The 18,490-nt window shown below is 36.1% G+C and overlaps 1 pseudogene; it reads left to right on the top strand.

Moving 5' to 3' along the window:
• The window catches only part of LOC109100695, a 78,553-nt pseudogene that overhangs the window by 48,754 nt on the left and 11,309 nt on the right, over window positions 1-18,490 (top strand).

The raw sequence follows: 18,490 nt of genomic DNA, 5'->3' as shown, positions 1-18,490 counted from the left end.
TTTTTCCAAGTACTAATACTGACTATGGCACATGCACTCGAGGGGGGCCTGCCTTGCCTGGTGCGTCTTCTTCATGTGCTTCCATGAGCGAGAATATGAAAAAATTGAGACAATTTTTCTTGTCTTCTTCACCAAAAAAAGCATGCAAAAAAAAAAAAAAAAAAGAAAATAAAAACTAAACAACAGGACAGATTTCTCTCGATTTTTCTCCAGAAAAACAAAAAAAAGAAATCCAAAAACAAAATAACATAGGAAAAAAAAAAAAAAAAATAGCGCACATCGTGAATGAATTGTGATAAGAACACCCTGATTAGTGAATGCGAAAGAAATAATCATCCGGAGCTACGAAATATTCTCGACAAGAGCCCTCCCGTGGCGGCTTTATTTAGCGTATTGTTTTTTTTTTACTCTTTATACAGCCAATTCAGTCAGTGCTTAAATTCTAAATGCATTTTAATGGATGACTATATGTAATAAAAGTATAAGTATGTAAGGACATAAAGAAAAGCCTACTCCTGCCCTCTGATGTCTGCTAGTGCGCCCCTCGTTACCCCCCCACACATAAAAGTTAAAACTGCTTGCCCTATGAACGTACTCCGTATAGTTTACACACTACTCAAATTTATAACATTTTAAAATAAGGACTATACTTTGTAATCTGTCAACCTATTAAATTGGGCTCCAAATGTAACCTTCCTCAACACTGTAAGATATGTTCCTAATGGACTCAGACTCGGTAAATACTGATGATAGCATAGATTGGTATAGATCAGATGTTAAGCAGAGATGAGCCGGTGATGACACCTTTAACAAAACTTCACACATCAACTATCTCCTGCAAACAATGTTGTTGTTGGGGCGGGTTTTTTTGAAGAGAGAATGTGGGCGGGCGAATTTATTTAGCAGATATGTTCTTTGCCTTTTACTAGGGATATGACTACGCCGTGTTCAGCAAACAGACGAAAATAGACTGAAACATGGCCCTTTAGCCTCTATATATGTCGCAACATGCAAGTACTAATGGACATTTATCCCCTGACAGTGAAGAGGCAACATAAATGTACACCACTGTAGCTCTTGAGTGTTAACGAATACTGCATGTCAGCACATTCTCAACTTCTCTATGTTTTCTGACAGAACCCCCTCTCGTAGGGAAGTAGTACTGAGGGATAAAAACTCAGAGACACCGCAATGAGGTTTTTTACTCACATTGTGAATTATAACTGGTCTTCTTAGGTCAAAATTACATGCTTTTACTTACTGCCTAAAAGCTGCAGCAGCACATGGCCCTATTACCCAAGTGGTGCCCTTGAGCAAGAGTGCTTAACCCTCAGGTTGGATCCCCCCAGAGGGACTGTTCCCTGCTTTTGCTTAGTATACTTTGGAAATCCATTACTTCTAAAAAAGAAAAGCTTTCTGATAGGACGACATGTTAAATTTGACCTTTAATCTATGTCCATTAAAGGTCAACAGTAACATCATCAAATTAGTTGTTAAATCACTGATAGAGAGGGTGAAAAATGTTTTCTTTTAAGCTCAGCTAACTGTTTGAAGAAGATGATGTAGATTGAAGGAATATTTTTACACAAAAAATGAAAAATTTGCTGAAAATTTGCTGATCTCCTCAGGCCATCCAAGATGTAGAAGAGTTGTTTTTTTCCTTTCATACCAAAGAGATTTGGAGAAATGTAAAACACACAACTAACTCCTCCTTACCAAAATGGATCCTCTGCAGCAGTGAATGGCAGTGCCATCATACACAAACACTTCATGAGCAGACATTAATTTGATGGATTAGATTTAATGTAGATGCATGTGAATTGATGCATTATGGTAATACTTCTAGTCAGCTGTTTAGACTCTCATTCTGACGAGGCACCATTCACTGCAGACATCCATTGTAGAGAGAGCAAGTGACTTGTAATGCTGAAAATTTCTCCAAAATTTTTCTTCAGATGAAAAAAAAAATAATAACCTAAAATTTCAGCAAATTTTCATTTTTAGGGCAAAACTATTCCTTTAATACTCAAAATGATGCTTATACTCTGCCAGGCAGCAATTGCACATTTTGCAAAAGTCAGAGATGCTTTGAATTTTAGAAAGTAGAACCGGGTTTAGGTCTTGTGCTTTTACCGAGGTAAGTTTAAACAGTTAGAGTCTTTTTTGGCTTAGATGTGCACACATCAGCTATATGGATTAGTTAGGTTCAATGGAGTTATATAAATTTGCAGACTTAAGATTCTCTTGAATTTTATTTTTGTCAGTTGTGGTGAACTCATGTGCAAAAAAGCTCTGGCGTTCAGCATCTGCCTTCTGCGAGAGCGGGGGAGGTTAAAGAGTGAGAGGGGTAAACGTCTATAAATGAATCTACCTGATCCTGCTTGTGTATGTTCCCACAGCCTTCATATTCACTTCATATAACAGAAACACAGACTCTGAAGCAGCACCTGTATCCGGTTTGAATGTGAAGGACATCACACCTACTGTTCTCTGTTCATCACTTTCATAGAAAATAAGCAGCAAGAGGCAGGCTTACAATTCGGCGCTTTTTAAACATGTGATTTGGTGCATAATACATAGTATACTGTATATAAGATATTTAAGTGGGGCATAATAATTCCATAAATCTTTCACATGCTAAACAGACACTTAAATGGATAAAGTCACATTAGTTGTGCCATGGTGGGTGCTGGTAAAATAAATCCGACAGTCCAGTGGAAAACAAAGCGCTGCCAGTGTTTAATTTTTATTTTGTCTCGAGTACTAACTCAATACATTGTGTTATATATCCAGATAGGTTGGCTTCATTACCAACAGTAACTTACAGTCTCTCAATACATCACAAACCCCAAGTGCGCAGACAATGTTTCCTGTGTGAAACTTTTATTCGCAAAGCCAGAGGAGGACTTGAATAGCAAGCTTGACTAAACAGCCACTACCTTTGCGTCTCCTCTGCAATGCATCTCAGGAGCTCACATGCCCACTTCTCACAACCGTAACAAAAATCACAGTCGCTGTGGAGCCTCTGGGACTCAGCCCCTGCCACAACATCATCTGTACTCACTTACATATATTAAGCCATTGCCTTCCTAATCTTGTTAATATTGTCCTACATTGCTGCACTTATTATTTTGGTGGATGTGTTCAACAGAATTATGCGTGCAGGGCTTGTGTGGAATCTGCCAGGGAGGGTTGCATCTCACGACTTTGTGGCCACCAGGCACATGCACAGCTCACTGGAGTAGCGCATTAGCAGCGCATGATGTGTCAGCCCTGTAAATATTTAATAAGAGCTTGGATATTGAGCAGTGGCGCTATTACAAGGGATTCGCTTTGTAGTGCTGTCATCACTCTTAATATCACTGTCACATCCTAGAGATCGTCACCTCTTCAATGCGCGCGATGCATCATCATTTGATGCGTTGGAGTAAAGGCGCTGCTGTGGGGATCGTTCTGAGACTTTTTGCAAAGCTGAGTGTATGAAAGATACGGATTTGAATGAATCAATAACCGCTGCTATTTAACCTCTTGCCGGAACACTCAGTTTCTCTGACCCATATGCCTTTGGGAATCGCTCTGCCTAGTGTAGATCCCTTTACTGGTGCTCGTTATTCAAAAGACAGTAATTGTGATTCAACACTGACAAAAATATATCATGTTCCTACTCAGTATTTTTGACTTAGCTGGCCATTGAAAAATCCTTAAAGGATTTAATAGTTCACCCAAAACATTGAACGTTTGCTGAAAATGTTTCACAGCAAATTTTCGGTAATTTTTAGAACTATTCCATTAAAACAAGATATTTGGGACTTAAGAATGACAGAAATGACCATTTAGTTGTCTGGTTTTCAGAGAAATATAAAAATACTTGAATCAGGTTAATATATTAGAAAAATAAAAGACTGTCAAAGAGCAAAATCACTTTTTTACAGCGTGCCTGTTCGATCTTTTAGACAGGTTCTGACTCACTAAGCTTAATAGGACTGTAGTTTATACGGATGTATTAGAGCATTTATTACATATCCATTAGGCTGAAAACGAAGATCCCTGAAATATCTGCATTTGTGTGTTTTGAGCCGCTAGTTCCTGCTTGCTGTCATCTATGCTAAAATTTTCGATGGCGATTGGAGCGTTTGTGTGTGATTCCTTTGTTATGATGGATGGAAAACCTTCACTTCGTAGAATATTTGACAATAATAACAGTTATTTTTCTTATATGGGCCTACTCCAGAGGCCCCCAGGCACGCATGCCTTTTTATAGGTGGAACCTTCTACATTGCCACTCAGGAATACAGAATCCTGTTACTAAACTACAGTAAAACGGTCCTCAAGGCAAGCCCTTCCTCCACCAGAGCCGAATCATTTAACTGTAATAGAAAGGGCAAGGTCGGCTGACCTATTTCCCATCCTCCTATATGCAGCCGCAATGAGAGAATCCCCAGTCCAGACAATCACGAAAATCCTCTCCTCCAGCTACGGGTACCACATTCTTTGTCTTATTTCATTTAGCCGTCATCAAAAGTGCATCTGCAAGCGCCTTTGTGATCTTCCCGAGCAATTACCTACCCCATAAAAAGCGCGATCATAATGTGGCTATCCCTGATTACCCTGAACCTAATATATGGCAAAATGTACTGCGTCAGCTGGAGTGAGTAGAAGCACGTTTATTAAAACGCATGGTGCCAGACCAGAAAGTGACAGCTGAGGAAGAAATGAGTATCTGTCTGGCTAACACGCAACCATTCTTTGCCTCCATCAATCAACATGTTATCAAGCACCCATAGGAATATAATATTCCCTTCTCAAGAGGGGACCACCCACTATCCTGTCTCCAGTAGATTAGTGATTTTTTTTTTTTTTTTTTTTTTTTCTTTTTGTGAAGTTGCCATGATATGCTGAAGTAATGCAGAACTGATGGAGCTTGACGCTTCGTGGAGATCAAGTGTAAGACTACAGAGGCCTCATTGTGCCCTCTAAAAGCTGACAGCGAGATTTCATAATGTTTCATGTGATCATCCACTCCCCAAATCATATCCTCCTTGCCTTATGGACACTTTTCCACATCCGGTGGTTCCCCATCCCACTTGTACTGTGAAAAAAAAGAAGAAAATTTCAGCTTGGATATTTCTGCTAAATATCATCTTTTCTCAGTTCATGCCAGAGAATTTCAACATCTATGCTTTTTTTTAATTAAGTTTTTATTTACATTATTTTCAATTTCTCCTAACTGGTATAAAGAATGTTTAAACCAGTATTTAGAATTTCCAAGCACAGTCTAGTTTAATTACTATCCACACTGAAAAAAGCTGTATTTTCATGTTTATTGTATGGCAGGTCAAAAGGTTTTCACATTTTGAAATATATTGTACAACACTGTTAAAACTTGCTCCCCAAGACTGCATGTAAGTAATCAAAAACACAAAAATAAAACAGTTAAACAAACTGTTGATACAGTGAAATATTTGTACGATTTCCGATTAAAAATAGCTGTATTTCTATTGCAGTATATTGTAAAATGTATTTTATTCTCAACGATGCACAAAGCTGAATTTTCACACCGAGTCAATTACTCACATGAAGTCCTTCAGAATTCATTCTCATATGCTGCATTTGGTGCTTTAAAAGAATGTGTCTTTATTATTCGTGAATCTTTTTTTTGCCGGATTCATTGTTCATCAAAAAATTGTATTTTTGGGTTTTTTTTACAAAAAATTCCATATTTATATTTGAAAAAAAAAACTAGAAATGTATTTCTGTCACTTTTGACCAATTAAATGCATTCTTGCAAGATTTGAGTTAAAAAGTAATAATTACTGATCCCAATATATTTGATAGTGGTAGTATCAAATCTTTTGTTTCTAATGTTGCCCCTAAATTTTCTATTTCTGCATTGTCTGTGTAATGCTGCAGTGGCGACATGCTTCTATTCTGTTAGCCTCAGCTTCTTCTAGTTTTATCGTATGCTTGCCTATGACCTTTATTACCAACGGTGAACTCAAGTCATTGAAAACTAACCTCATCATATTACCTATAAACTCTGACTTATCCCTTAATTACTCACTAAACACTATCATGTACATTATGTCAAAGTGAGTTTGTATCTTGTAATTGTAGTTGCATATTACCTCTATGAATAAAAATGCTTTGTTTAACTTGACCCTGTTGGTTTTCATTCAGGTCGTCTGGGTAATCTTGTGGATTGGCACCATAATTATGCGCATACACATGTCTCAGACTACCAGACAAGTTTAAAAATATCGTCTCCAGCGCCTGATGACTCTTTTATTGCGCCCCTCTTTCATATTGATTTACACTAGTAAAAACAGAGCATGAAGAAGTGACACACGAATGAATCATTGGCCCCAAATTGATCTGTGTCGCTGTGTGTCTTGGCTAGACAATGAATATTGCTGCATCAGGTGTGCAGACGCTATTATCATCACTCAGACTGCGTTCACCTGCATGTGCAGTTTAATTAATGCTTTGTGTTTGCATAGACCGTTAATGTTGATCGAAGCCTTCCTGCTGGTCTTTGGGTCTTATGTACCGTGTCAAAAGAGGGTTGCAATGCGAGGATGATTGGTGCACAGACCCTGCTCTAGGTCTCTGAATGGACTGCTGGGCCTTCGTTGTCAAGTATCACTGATGTGATTTGAAGTGCCTCTCGGCTTCCACTGGAATCTTACCTCTCTGCTGATTTGCTGTACCATCCTTATGTCGCTCTGAGCCGTTTTCTGTCTGTCCGCCTTCTCAGACACATACCTGGTAACAAAATAACACATAGATTTCAGAAACTATTCTGGTCCTGCGTTTCCATGGACAACGCCTCGCTCGGGTGTAAGTTTCAGGATAGGATTAGGGGGATATAGCCAATGTTTGCTGGCAAAGATATATTAGCCAGTGCACTAAAAAGCTACATAGCTGGCTGTTGCTTGGAATAGAATTTCTGTGAATACTTGAAACATTCTTTGACATTTGGCAGATTTGTATTACGTTTGATTACCGTGTTTCGTGTAAAGACTATAATTCTTTTAAATTTCTTATATCATTTTAATGAAACTATTACATCTTGCATCGGCTTCAACAAGTATATATGTACATAGAAAAGCGATCTCACAAAATGTTTCCACCTATCCCAGTTTAACGCTTATCAATATTGTTGAAAATCAGACCTTGCTTATTTTAAACCTAATAATGATGATGTTGATAATCCTGATGATATGATTATTATTATTGATGTTGTACTATTACTATGATTAATACTAATATTACTAATATTGTTGACAATAATAATAGTTAGTAGTAGTAAAATCTAGTAATATAACAATAAAATTATTCATATATTTATTTTGTTGTTGTTACTAATTTTTTTTTTGCTGTTGATAATAATAATATTAAAACAACATTAATAATAATAATAATATTTCTATTATTATTCATTATTATTGGGATTGGTACTAATCTATTGACGCATTATTAATACTAATATTTACTAATGTTGTATTTTCAAAAATCGTAGCAGTAATAGTAATGTAAGTAATAACAATAAACATTTATCTTATCATTTTGTTGTTGTGTGTGATTATAATGTTGTTGATGATAATATTAAAAACAAAAACACAACAATACAATTTTCATTTTAAGGATTTTTAATATTTGAATATTTTACTACAGTGCACTGTGCATGTGTGGTTTTAAATTTATCTTAATTTAAAAAAAAAGGTAAAAATGTTGGAAACGCTACGAAATTATTGATCATACATTATTTGTTCACATACAGGTGTAAAACATGTGCGAACATATAAACGGTGTTGAGCGAGTTTTCAGTCAGAATCATTGTTTCGAACAGTGCTGCAGATCTCTGCTTAGATAATATACTAGAGGGATTTAATGCACACAGATTTATCAAATTTGCTGATCGCTATTTTTCAAACATTAGCAACCAAAGCTATATGATGAAGCTCTCCTCAGCCAGCGAATCACAGGCACCCATTTCTCTGTCATATCACTGTGAGACACTCTTACTTCAGTCTTAGCCTTTGATTTTTATAGATAGCAGGTTTCTAAAGTGGCCCCTCTTTGATCGGCAGATCTTCTGTAGTGCCCAACCATCTTTGGAAACGTGACCAACACTTTCAGCAGATGGTACACTAACACCCATCGCATACCAGTGATGTATGCGGAAAAATGTGGAGAGACTTCCTGTAAGCTTCTATCAGGTGCCTAAAGGTACTGAGCGAGAGAGTTATGGACTACCTTGTGTCCACATGGGCCATGACCAAAAGCATAGGACACAGAGAAGGTGGGGAACCTGCTCCTCTTCTGATGTATTATTGCAAATGTAACTGGTAAGCCTTTAATGTAGGAAATGTATGTCTGTTTCCTTCTTATTGGAGTATATTGATCAAGAAGAACATAATGTGTGTTAAATATGTTAAATTTGTGGTATTTTGATGTTTTGATCTAATATAAAGACTGGAGGGACATTTTTAAACCCCGTTTTTACAATAGTGACATTATTTATGGCAGGTTTTATTGCTCTTGCAACTGTGTCCATCAGTGTTTTTTGTAAAGAAACATTTTAAGTACATACAACCACTTTGGTTATTTTTTATTAGCTAAGCAAGGCTAAGGAGATGGTTTTGATCCAGGAAGGACAGTGTTTAAATTACCTTTTCTTTTAATCTTTATAGTGGTAACAGGGACTAATAAGCTGTTTCCTCATCGCGCTTTCTGATCAGGATATTTTGGATGGGTACGTCAGTGCCCAATCCCAAATTCTTGAACTAAAGAGAAAATCATTTGCTTCTATCTTTTTTTTGGATGGATGCTACATGAGAAAATGTCAAACTTAAAAAAAAGGGAGGTGGAGAAAAGCGGGCCACAATCTTTTGGTGTGTAAGTGTCTCTCCATCAAGACCTCCTTTTCTGTATCTCATTCTAAATAGAAGAATGGTAAATTGCATAATATCCCAGGAGACCTCAACCCTCAGGAATGTAGTAGATCTATTTCAACCTCTAGCTCAAATTTAGACTGTCTCAGATTTTCATGCAGCGTGGGGTGAGAAATCCTCTCCATTTATTTATGATGTATGGTACTGGACATAATAAGCAAATTTAAAACATTTTCAAAAAGGACAGCAGAGATGGACAATTGCAGAGCAAAAAAAATTTACCTGTTGTGACTTTTTCATTTATAAGTGGAGCAGAACATGTTCCAAAAGTCTAGATATTTGTTATACATGTGTATAACAGTGTTCATTTGCATTATTTATCATGACCTGAGCAGTAAATCATAATTGGAATATAGATTAATAGGCCTTGTGCAGGTAATTGAGGCACAAAGTGTAATGGTTTCTGCATTTGTAATTGCATTCTGGTGGAGGTCAGGTCAAGTGTATTAGATCTTTTCCATGCACAGAACGGCCTACATGTCATGTGCTTCTCCACATGATGGGAAACATTAGCTTGAAACAGCATCCAGAGCAATTGCCTGTCCCACTACATGAACCAATTTTTTTATGGGCACTTAATAATGTAATATTAATGCCATAACCCCCCATACGCACGTGACACTCACATTACTGTGCATATTTTAGATCTACACACAGATTTTTTTGGGTCTATGCTACATTCAAATAATATACTGTATATTTTTTTTAATTATACTAACACAGTTGCAGTATTCCTCAAACAAATTACAGCTATCGGGCCAGGCTCGTTACTAAAATCAGGGCAAATTTAGCGCGAGAGTGGCAATTCAAATCAGCGCCGATGGGCGGTGGAAATTGCAGGTGATTTAATAACAATGTACAAATTTAAGAACACTGACTCAACATCTCATTTACATATCGACCAACACACAATATATCAAGCGCAGTGCAATTAGCATAGTTGCAAATAAAGAATAAAAGAATAAAGAGGCCACAGTACGTTGAAAATGAACCAGAGGCCAAAAAAACAAAGGATTGCAATAAATTTTGATAGACTCGGTACTGCTCATGACTTCTAGTTGAGGGTTCCAAGTCGTCTATTTATTTTCTGAAGCAAATTAAAAATAGCATGGCTTGGCAAACGATATGATCGGATAATTGGTTCTTCTGGCATTCCAAATAAATTAATATGTGTGGAAAAAAAATCCTCTCCTTCTCCCTTCTACCAATGTGCTCTCTGTTCTCTGCGGTTGCCTCTCTCCTAGCAGCAATAATTGCAGCCATTTCAAGCGCAAAAAAGTTTTTTAAGACAGGGGTGTCAAACTCAATTCCTGGAGGGCTGGAGCCCTGCATAGTTTTTAGATTATCAACCCTAATTTAACACACCTGATAATCAAGTCTTTCAGGCTTATTTGAAAGCTACACGGTATGTGTGTTGGAGTAGGGATGGAACAAAACTCTTGGTTTAAGACACTTCTTCTTTTGGCCGTTAAATAATACCAACACAAAATACCAGTAATTTGACGAGCGTAAACTTTAGGAAATCGCTTTGAGTGATTCATTTGCATACTCTCCTCCCATAAATTTTGCATCTGAAGGGGAAACTCCTACAAATGCATATTCAGTAATATGCATTCAGTAATGGCAAAAAAAAAAAAATATATATATATATAGAGAAGATATATATATAATATATATATATATATATATATATATATATATATAATATATATATAATTATATGAAGAGTTCAGATGCAAAAGTCTCTAAGTGCCATCTGAAATTGTGTCATTCTTATATATATAAGTTAAACAGGTAAATAAATTATTTTTTTGTATATTTACATCAATGTACAGATAGTAATATGATTTAATAATACTTAATAAATTCCATAAACCCCTATTTGATATAATTGGACGTTGTTATTGCCCAAATCAAATTGATTTAGCTGTCATGATACCAAAGAGGCTTGATTCCTGTTCTTTAATCAATACTGAGGCCCTCAGCCAAATGAGACACTTAGGCTCATTAATGAGCGACTGTATTTGGGTCCTTATTGGAATAAATAAACAGTAAACAAAAAAAAAAAAAAAAAAAAAAAAAAAAAATCAACAACAACTATGATTAACAGGCAGAAGCAGTTCTAATCATCTTTTTTTTATTATACATAAAAGTTAATTGTTAAACGCTTGTTAACTGTCAAAGGCAGCTTATCATGGTATGCTAATAGCATTACAATATAAACATTACTGAATATTTTTTGAACCTCAGGTTCTTCAGCTCAGTGTTAATTTAGCTCTCACTGTAGACCGCACACAAGTGAAATATTCAGAAATTGACATTTCCAAATATCACCAGCAAACTGAACATGTTTCTGTTTGACTTCTTTTTCTCTCTAGCCTAAGTAATGAAGCGCAGTAAGGCAAAATAAACTCATTGTTTACCAATGCAATTCAGTGCCCTAGCCTATCATTTTAATAACTGACGTACTCCATGTTATTACGTGACTCTCTGTAATACTTGATTCTGATTGGTTAATCAAGATGTTCTGCAGTAAAATATCACATATCACTCATGTCACTACATTGTCTTTTTTTCTCACAAATTTAAAACATTTTAAGCTTGAATGAATATTCAGTGCTTGTTTGTTTGTTTATTTATTTGTTCACTGTTTGATTGTATAAATATTTTATACAGGTTATTGTACCTATTCTACCTTACATTTATATATATATATATATATATATATATATATATATATATATATATATATATATATATATATATATATATATATATATATATATATATATATATATATATATGAAGTGAAGTGACATACAGCCAAGTATGGTGACCCATACTCAGAATTCATGCTCTGCATTTAACCCATCCAAAGTGCACACACACTGTGAACACACACCCGGAGCAGTGGGCAACCATTTATGTTGCGGCGCCCAGGGAGCAGTTGGGGGTTTGGGTGCCTTGCTCAAGGGCACCTCAGTTGTGGTATTGCCAGCCTGAGACTCGAACCCACCACCTTAGGGTTAGGAGTCAAACCCTCTAACCACTAGGCCACGACCTCCCCTTTATGTTTACAGTACAAAACTAGTTACTCCCCAACACTGTTAATGAATGCAGAAATTATGTCATATAGGACATCCTTATGTAGTTTAATGAAGAGCTTCATTTAAACTATGTTCTTACTGTTAAGAGAATGTGTCATTAAGACATGACTTTCCTTGCTTTACAACCTCGCTAGGTTCTGTCCATCTGTCCTAAGGACATGCGTGCAGACATCTGTGTGCACCTCAACCGCCAGGTGTTCAACGAGCACCCTGCCTTCCGGCTGGCCAGTGACGGCTGTCTGCGCTCTTTGGCGGTGGAGTTCCAGACTACACACTGCGCTCCAGGAGATCTCATCTTCCATGCAGGGGAGAGTGTGACACACTCTTTGCTTTTGTGGTTTCTGGATCGCTGGAGGTCATTCAGGACGATGAGGTTATTGCCATTTTAGGTGAGTTAAATCATTCTTTCCACACCAAAAAAAATACAAGGGGTTAGTTGTCACATAGGGAAGTCATCACGAGGGCTATATCTCAACGTACTATAAGATTTTGTGCTAAAAATCCAAATAGAGAAATGTCTATGTTGGTTTGAAACACCTAAAACAGCTAATTTGGTTTACTTAACTAAAATTGGGTAAACAAGTGAACACAGTAAAACCACACTACTATCATACATCAACATAAAATTAACGAGACTCTGCTAGATCTACTAGAAAGTTGATTTTAACAGGAAGTTTGAACTATATTCACACACATTCTGTATGCTTCCATTATTAATAAATAAATAAATTAATTAATTCATTCTTTTTTTTTCCTAAGAATGCGAGGACTGAAAAATTAGATCTTGTGTCTTAGTCTTTCTTGGCTAAAAATTCCTGGAGACCATAAACAATGGTTTGATAATTATTCTAACTTTTTAACTTTTTTCTAGATTTTTGTTGTCATTTGTCTTCACTTTTTCACTTCATAAGCAATGTTATTTTAGTATCTATTCACTAATATAGCATTATTAATATCAGTTTGTTACTTTAATATTTAAATTTTTCATTCTTATTTTAATTTCAGTTTATTTTTTTTTCATCATTTTTATTTTTTTTTCAGTTTTAGTAATTGCAGCACTTAAACTATATTTTAATTAATTACCTAGAATATATATATATATTTTTTTATTTATATTTTTAAGTTCCTAAGCTTTTCAGTTTGTATTTTTATTTTCTTTTATTTTAACTCTTGGTCAGTCAATGAAAATTATTACTAATAGTCTTAGTTTTAAATAATAGCAAGACTGGCAAAGTTGCCATTGTGACAACATACCCTACTGTGGTCACAAGAAATCAACTGTGTGTTCAATAAACTGTATCTTTTTTTCTTAGCCAGTAATGCTGAAAAATGGCTTTTAACAGCTTTTGAACATTTAGTTCTCAAGACATCCTGCATTCTTATTAAACTCAAGAAAAGCCCAATGCTGCACAATTAGCCAGTTTGTTCTACAGTAACACTTTCAGAGCTCTGCAGGTTTTTCCTGAGGGTACACACCGCAGCTCCAAAAACATATCACGCTTGCGGATAAGCACAGAAAAATATCAAACTTATAAAGGGCACATACTAATGCAGTTAAATCCTAAAAGATGGTTTTCACACAGGATCTTGCAAAAAGTGAACTTGCTAGCATCATTCTCCGAAGTAGCATAAAAGCCCACAGTCTACTCCTTGCGTTATATGTGGCATTTGTTACTCTGTCCATGCCGTCTCCTTATCCTGCAGTAATGGAACTGTGGGGACTGATTCTCCGTCCATTGATTGTTGAGACTTTTGTTTCACAGGGATGTGCACTGATAGTTCACACAGTCTCCAGTGCAGCCAGTGCTCTAACAATGACCAGATTTGTTGTCAAGAGAAAAAGGCATATTTTTAGGCATGCAAACTGCTCTTGTAAAAGATTAGTAAGTCCTGGCTCATAAACCTCTTATTAAAAATGGACAAAACAATAACTATCCTGACATTGTTGATCTGTCCAATTGTGTACAGCTTTATTTTTTTCATATGTCTCCGAAACAAAAGGAGAGTTACTACCTCCTTATTTAACTCTGAGCCTGGAACCAATTCCACTATGAACAATAAAAACAAGACAACGATTTTGTTTTGATGAAGACATGCGCATACAGGCACGTTTTAAAAATTTTCTCTCTCTTCGAATGGACTATTTCTTGATCTCTCTTTATCTCTCGAGTCTTGCTGATGTACCGCTGCCACAAGAATGTGACGTGCCCTTCACTGACTTCTGCAAACAACATGACATTAGACCTTATGAGACGCTGAAGAGAGGAAGTTAACGTCTCTTCTCTCTAATGGGGATTTGGATCAGATGCTCTTTTGCTTTAATGATTATGAAATAAGATTAGAACGCTGTGAGTTAATTAGCCCCAAGGCTTTTACTTGAACCCACCAGACTAAACCTGCTGGGCTCCTAATGATGCCCCTCATCAAAAGCACTGAACACTGGGTACTTTGTACAGATTCTCTCCTGAGTGTGGTGTGTGAACTTCAAAGATACTGTACCTATGTCATATTTTAGTAAGATAAAATTAATTATTATTAGGTAATTGGGTCTTTTTATCCCACAAGTCTGAACTGTAGGATATAAACTATTAATTTTGAGATTTTTTTCACAATTCTGAGTTTGTTTCACAGAATTCTGAGTTTAAATCTCATAATTCTGTTCTGATGTTTTTGCTATGGTATAAAAAAATGTTCCTTTTCTTGTAATTGTGAGTTAGCATCTTGCAATTGCAAAAAAAAATTCATGTCTTAACTGAACACATTGTGTAAACATTCACAGTGCATGGTGGGAAAAGCATTTGAATAAAAGTATTAATATAAGTATTAAAATCCAGGCAATTCCAAAGGGGTTGCATACTTTTTTCCTGCAACGTTATTTCTGATGTTTGTTCAAACTACATTCCCTGTCTCCTGTCCCAGGTAAGGGTGATGTGTTTGGTGATGTGTTCTGGGAAGGAATCCACACTGGCTCATGCCTGTGCTAACGTGAGGGCTCTGACATACTGCGACCTGCATGTCATCCGGAGGGACGCGTTACTCAAAGTGCTGGAATTCTACACGGCCTTCGCCAACTCCTTCTCCCGAAACCTCATCCTCACCTGCAACCTCCGCAAGCGGGTAAGTGCTGATTACATGTTATCATCAAATATCACATTCTAATGGCAACAGACTTTTGCTTTTCTTCTAAAAAGCTGGAGATTTCTTCTAAAAAGCTTTTGGTGAGTGACATAGCCAACTCAAACATGAAGTCGCAGTGAACACCACTTTTTCTCAGCAGTCTTGTTTCAAGAAGGCTTTTCCTCCTGCTCATCGATTGGGAGTCGTTAAAAAACGATCTAGACATTAGAAAACCATTAGAAAACTGAAAAAACCAACCAGCTCTAAGATGAGTTACATGATGATAATCTTCGATTTTAAGTAAAAAGTACAGTATACAAAAATCAGATACAAAGAAGAAAGACAAGACTGTTTACTGCTTTATGAGTGAAATAAAGCACATATTTTCATATTTATTTTTTCTTTTGCCATATCAGTCAGATTTTTTTGTTTTAGAGATTCAAGCACATTCTGGTGCACTTTGACCTGAATGTGTGTTGTGAAGTCCTGCTCTGTGCTTTGTTGGCATGATTTCAGAGCTCTGTTGTGGCTTTCAGACCTGACCTCACATTCCTTAAATACATAAATGATTCATTCTGACAGACCGCCCATGGAGAAACTTTGGGTCTCTTGACAAAAAGAAAGACCCTGTGCACTCACAACACAGTTAGAAGACCTCATCTGTGCACTTTACTGCCATTGAGTTACATAATTAGTGAGCATTGTGTTTAAAACTATATTTAGATGCAAAAATGTCCTCTCTTGCTGTAGCTAATCTATATTATTGAGGAAACGATGCACTGAAATTAGGTGGGTTAATGTCATTTTTAAAATAATGAGGGAAGGGAGATCCTTCTTGTATGCCTTCAAGTAAACAAAATAAATGACTAAATTCTTTCATAGAACTGCTGGACGTCTTGGACACAGACAGGAATCAGTGAGCCATTCCTCTGGCCACAGCAAAAAAGGACCTGTCTAATGAGAGGATACTTTGCTAAGGGCACAAATTAATTGATTTAAAGGTTTATGGTTCTTCAAGGTCTCTGAGTAACTTTGAGTTCATGAATTTTGCATGCAGTTGATTTGTAGAGCTTGGGATATGTCTTTCATTAGTAGACTACATGCTTTCACGCTTAATGAAAAATTCTTGTTGCATTATTACTTTTGGTTTTTAATGTACATACAGTGATTTTACTGTTGATTATTACTTGAATATGCTATCTTAGACTTTAGATCCATTGTTTATATTAGACTTAAGAACCATCGTTTATAGTGACCAGGCTGAGGTGAAAATAGTGTGAAGTGTTATAAAGGCAGACTGTTGGTTCTTTGTCGGTGGAGTGACAGAGGCCGCCCCAACACCCCGCTGCTCTCAGTCGACCTGAGTAACGCAGCTGATGGGCCGGCTTTACTGAGGAGAAACGCCCCCCCCCCGCAGCGCACACTCTGAATAAAGCATGAGTCAAATCAGCAGGAATACATGCACAACACACACCAACTAACACACACCACACACAGTTATCATTCATGATAATAAGAAGAGTGGCCTTCTACTAATATTATTATGTTATTGTCATCTCATCTTCACCCTACACACGACATGACAAATGCTGGTCAGAAATTTAAATTTGTAATTATAGCATATGAAATATATAATATACAATCAATATGTAATTACTGGACTATTTAATGATATTTAAATATTAATAAATTATATTCATATTAATTCATCAGAAGTCCCTTATGCTGCATTTATATAATCAAAATACAGAAAAATGAATTATAATATTATGAAATATTGTTATTAGAATTTTAAATAACTTTTTTTTTTAATGCAATTTATTTCTGTGATGGCAAAGCTGAATTTTCAGCAGCCATGACTTAAGTCTTCAGTGTCACATGATCCTTCAGAAATGTAGAAAAAAATTATTAACATTTATTATTAAACTTTTATTATTAATTTTCTTGGATGAGTAGAAATAATTACAAAAAAAGCATATATTTGAAATAGATGTGTTTTGTAAAATGTCTTTACTGTCACTTTGGATCAAGTTTAATGCATCCTTGCTGAATAAAGTGATTAATTACTTACAAAATCTTATTCACCCTAAGAATCCTGGATGTATTTTTTCATCTGAACTCATCACAGTACATTCTGGGAATGGGTGAAACATATTTGTGATGATGCCTTAGAATTTGGCTAAAAAGAGGTGTTTTAGGAGGCGGCATTATTATAAAAATAAAGATTCACAGCCCAAGTTCTCACACTTTCTTTAAAGGCTTCTTCAGCTGTCCTTCAGACTCCCTCATTATCGCTTATCTCTGCTGGTCAATGTCTGAACGGCTCCACCGAGGTCCCGATTGTAAGGAAAAAAAGCTCAGTGAAAGCCCTGTAAATATCTCTGAAGCAAAGGTCACTCTAAGAGCCGCAGAGCCCCAGGCCTTTGGCCACTAGTGAGATAGTGAGTGAATTTTTCCACAGCTTTACATCCAGTCATGGATTAGCTGTGTGGTGTGCTTTGTAAAGAACTGTTCCTGTGAACTCTCTCTTTTTTTAGCTAAAGTAACTCCTGTGGTTTCATGATGGTCAGAGTAGATCGCATTAAGCTTCGTGGAACTGACAAGCTTTGATGGTTGGATATTGACAGACATTGTTTGGCAGTTTTAAAGGAAATGTCCTGAGTATATCTATCCCGTTTCGAGGCCACATGTTTCAGTAGACCAGTGGTTCTCAAACTTTTTACAGCGGCATACCCCTGGGGCATTTGTATGTAAGGTTTTATGTCATATTCTTAACATTCCATTAAATGTATTAATAATATAATAAATAGAGCAAAAAATGATGGCAAATCGAAGTGATACTTGTAGATTTAAAAATAACACTGCCAACAGGTTCATTCACTCAATAATTAAGAAAAATTCTGTAGTTATGAATGTGTTATTAATCACTGACTCTCAGAATCGTTTAAAGTCGCAGATTTGTTCACTAAAGAAACAGCGCTGTATGTTGCTTGGAGACACACACCAGATGGTAGGATTTCGTTGGAACTATTTTTTTCGTTTCAAAAATATAACAAACATGACAATATTCTGTTTAAAATGTAAGATACATTTAAAATGTGTAAATGTTCACTTAATATTACCTTTTTTTTTTGTTGAAACTGTTGTAAAAAATTAATGTCACATTTGCTATCGTTTGGATATTCAGGGAAATTTGAATTCTTGGTCGTATTTTAAACGTCAAAACAAGAACTCACACAGGGTATGTGTCTATCGAAGAGAGTTTAAATCAATTTCATTGTACAGTCCGTGTCAATATTTGCTCTTCATGCT

Source organism: Cyprinus carpio, chromosome B20 (assembly GCF_018340385.1).
Source record: "Cyprinus carpio isolate SPL01 chromosome B20, ASM1834038v1, whole genome shotgun sequence".
NCBI lineage: Eukaryota > Metazoa > Chordata > Actinopteri > Cypriniformes > Cyprinidae > Cyprinus > Cyprinus carpio.
Note: the sequence above shows the minus strand (reverse complement) of the source record. Positions and strands in the feature narration are given on the sequence as shown.